We start from the raw sequence: 4,511 nt of genomic DNA on the forward strand, positions 1-4,511 counted from the left end.
AAAAAAAAAATTTGTCCCGACGATCTATCTTCTATACGCAAATGGCTACCATATTGAAAAATATACTATTTTTGTATGATAATTATGGGTTTTGTATTTTATTTTAATAGAAGTTGATGTTGCTTTTGCAATTATCCATCAATTTTTTAAAATTAAACACTATCTACAGATTTGCATCGAAGCGTTTCTTATAATAGTGATTTTAATCACTGTCAGATTAAATCTATACTGGACCCTACTATGCAATGTCTCCACTATGCCGCGACCCCACTGTGCTACCGTTTTTTTTATTTTACTATTTATTTAATAAGTAATTTAGATGTTAACTTTATAAACCTAGAGATAATTGTAGATATTGTCAAAAATTATAAAGCCTACACAGATTTATTGGCAATCCAAATTCATCAAAATTTATGAACGCTAATCAAAAGCCAAACGTTATTATAGCATAATATGTATTTTTTTACATGTATAATTTTTATCTTTAGACATTTTTCTCACACATTTTTAGAAGTGAACATTATGTAGCATTTGTAAAGCCATACAAATTTATAGATTTCTTAGAAACTGTAGTTTTTAGTTATTATTCATACCCAAAATGGATAAAGAACAACTTAAATTGCTAATAAATTTCTAGTTGTTATAACGAAACATGAATATTTATACATTTTGGGTTGATAAAGTGCAAATAGAGTATAAACCACAAAACGGAGGCAGTCGTTTGTAATTTAAATTTAGTACTTATTCCAGGTGTGTGGTTTATATAGTAACAGTCGTAGTATGAAAAGGGTAGAATTATTGATCTCAGCATAAGACTTTCATTGTTATCTTTGTCGTCATTACTGTGTGTTACATTACATAGCAAAAAATAAAAAACACCCACACTACGGTCAACTGAGTTAAAATAGGTGATATTAATTTTATAGCTAAGGACAATTGTTTCCGCAGCATCAAAGTGAGATAATGGATCTTTCTTTGTGGGTTATAATTATTCAACACTCGTTGAACAATAAATTGGAACTATAATAATATTTTTCATTTTAATAAAATGAGCAACGCAAAATAATATAAAATAATAAATAAGCCGAATTATAAATTTATTGTTGTATTGTTCGATAATATAAAATGAAATATTAAAAGCGTAATTCAATCAAGCATTCAGAATATTAATAAAAGAAAAAATTATTTAAATTATTCCAACTTGCACACTTAAAAAAAATTCTAAAACATGGTGAATTTATTAATTTTTATTTTAGTATAGAATTATATTTTATAACTACCAATTTCTTTAACAATAACCACTCATAAAACTTTGTTCAAAAATACGTTTTAAAAATAATTTTTTTTTTATAAATTAATCGTTGAGTCCTTTTAGTAAAAAACTTGGAAACCATACATATTCTCATTTGTTAAAAAATAAGAACACGATTTTTTTTAAATATTGTTTAATTAATAAAAGTTTAGATTATATAACTTAAGCTATTTAAAAAAGAGCTTCAAGTATTTGTATTAAATAGAAAATAAATAAAACTAGGAGATATTCATTTAGTTTTAAAGTTTGTCAATGAATGGAACCATTTTCTAAGTATCGTCAGATAGGTTAACTTAGGACAGGGGTTAAACTTGGGGAAGTTAAATATCTATTATCATTTTAGGCATATCAACCTATAGCACTTTTAAAATTTTTAAAATAATTATTAAGAAACACAAAATAATTGTTCAAAAATATTAAGTGATTCAACCTGTAAAATATTAAACTTATTCAAATTTAACCATCACCCTAAGTTGGCTCATTTCACGATTAAAACTCCATGTAATTAAATTTTTTCATTTTCATTAGTTTTAACAAAAATCATATAGTTAAAATGTTATTAAAATTGTATTTTTCTTATGTAGGTGATATATATTATCTAAAATATTTGAGCTAATTGTTATTTTATTTTTTAAAATTATAGTTCTTTTTTGAGGTACTTCACACAAAAAATTAATTTTCTGCTACTATCCCTTATACCCTAAACTCATAACAACATTCAAATTTCAAAGTCACCCATTTATTTTTATGTTATCAGATTTATCCAAATGAAAAAAAAAATTTGTTTAAAAATGTTTTTTATTATTAGCTAATTACAGCTGTTTAAGTTTAGGGGAAAGTCAGACAATTTTCGTACTATTTATTAAAAGGCGGCAACATTATATGACGTATATTGATAAACTCTATCGGTTCATAGAAATAAAAGATAAACTATACACACATGTTATAAACCAGCAGCAAAAAAGATGTAGTGTTTTAAAAATAAGTGCACTCTTTTCTGGTCACTTCTAAGCCTCAAAGAGCTGTAACTCGTCGAAAACCTAATAACATAAAAACATTTTCAAATAAAATGTTTTTTTTTCAATTGAATAAATCTGATGATGTTCAAATAAACTTGGGTTGCTATTTGAAAATCGAAAATTGTTATGAGTTCAGGATACAAGGGATGGTAGCAGAAAATTATTAATTTTTCATATATTGTAGATCAACAAAGAATTATTATAGTTATTGTAGTTAAGAAATTTAAATAATGATTAACTTTAATATTTTCAAGATTCGTGAGGAATAATTAAAGAATTACCCTGTCCTATAAATCTTAAATAACATTTGTACATCATTCAAAATATATTTCATTTATACGTATTATTCATTTTATGTGATGTTTTTTTTTAATTTCCTTAAATACAAAATAAATATGTAGCAAAGGAAAATGTTTTTTTAGATATTTTAATTTTTAAAGACGGGACGATAATAAAAAATGAGTTTGACACATTTAAATATTGACAGGTAAACATCGTTATAAAATATAGTTTCTACTTTTATAAAATTAAGCACTAATGTATTTAAAAGCATACATATTTCAATAATCTATAGGTTTGAAATAATTTCCAATATGTATTTTTTATTTCTATTATTAAAAGTGAACTCAGCTGGTTGATAAATATGTATATAGTTATACTAAAAATATTACAGTCGGTCTTTTGAGAAATTATGTACATGATAACAATTATTACTTATCAAAATTATTATAATAATCACATTTAGTCTTGAAAGATATTTTAAAACAAATTTTAATTTATTTGCAATATTTGTCTACCTTGTTTGTGTATCACAACTGTCTGTGTAGTTTTGCAATGTACGTCATTACAAATCTATGTTTTATTTTATTTACTTATACAGGGTGATTTTTTTATCATAACCCACTCAATTACTTACAGAATAATAATAATTTAAAAATTTTTTTTAATTATTACCTTTAGTTACACATTATTCTTGAATTATTAACTATGTAATACTTTTTAAGTTCATCCCTTATGCTTGGTAAGGGTGTCAACTTTGTTTTTTTAAATGATAACACATATTTTTAATTTAATAAAATGTTTGAGTTTTTAATTCAACAATAAATGGCATTTGAATTTTTAATGAAACTTAATTTGTTTATTAGATATAAACATTTAAAGTTTCAAATTTTTGAGTTAATATATAGGTATAATACACAAGGGATTACAAATACAGGTAGCTAATTGATTTTTTATGACATCGATATTAGCAGGTACACAGCATTGTTATTATCAATGATAGTAAGGTACATTGTTGTGAGTTTATAAATACATTAATTGACAATACAAAAAGTATATCTATTGATACTCATAATTGATAATAAACAATCCGTGACTGAGACAGCAATGTCATAAAAATCCAATTAGCTACCTGTATTTACAATCCCATGTGTATTATACATGTATATTAACTCAAAATTTTGAAACTTTAAATGTTTATATCTAATAAGCTAATAAAGTTATATTAAAAATTCAAACGCCATTTACTATTAAATTAAAAACTCAAACATTTTATTAAATTAAAAATATGTGTTACCATTTAAAAAAACAAAGTTGACCCCCCTCCAAGGCATAAGGGATGAACTTTAAAAGTATTACATAGTTAATAATTCAAGAATAATGTGTAACTAAAGATAATAATAAAAAAAAATTTTAAATTACTATTATTCTATAAGTAATTGAGTGGGTTATGATAAAAAAATCACCCTGTATTTATTAATAATAAAATAAGTAAATTATTGACACCTCACTTCTTCTAAACCTAGAAGACAAACATTTTTGAAATATTATAAAAATTGAAAAGAAAAATATTTGGTATAATAATTATATCTTCTCCTAGTACTTAATTATAGAAGCTGGGAATTCTCAGAAATTCGTCAAATATAAAAGATATAAATTATTTATTATTTATTTAAAAATAAAAATTCGGCACATTACAATTAATTTACATTTGCTCCTTCAGCAATAATAAGGTTGCCTTACTTTGTGTAAAAATCTTGTCAAATCAATGTATGAGATGACCCCAAATAGTTAGATAGTACTATCAAATGAAAGGAAAATACCTAAGGTTCTACATAAAAAAAATTATTTTGATTTGTTCACTTTTGAAAAAGTTATAGCAGTTTTAAATAAAAAAAAAC

The sequence above is a fragment of the Daktulosphaira vitifoliae genome, unplaced genomic scaffold (assembly GCF_025091365.1).
Source record: "Daktulosphaira vitifoliae isolate Bord-2020 unplaced genomic scaffold, ASM2509136v1 Scaffold_1, whole genome shotgun sequence".
NCBI lineage: Eukaryota > Metazoa > Arthropoda > Insecta > Hemiptera > Phylloxeridae > Daktulosphaira > Daktulosphaira vitifoliae.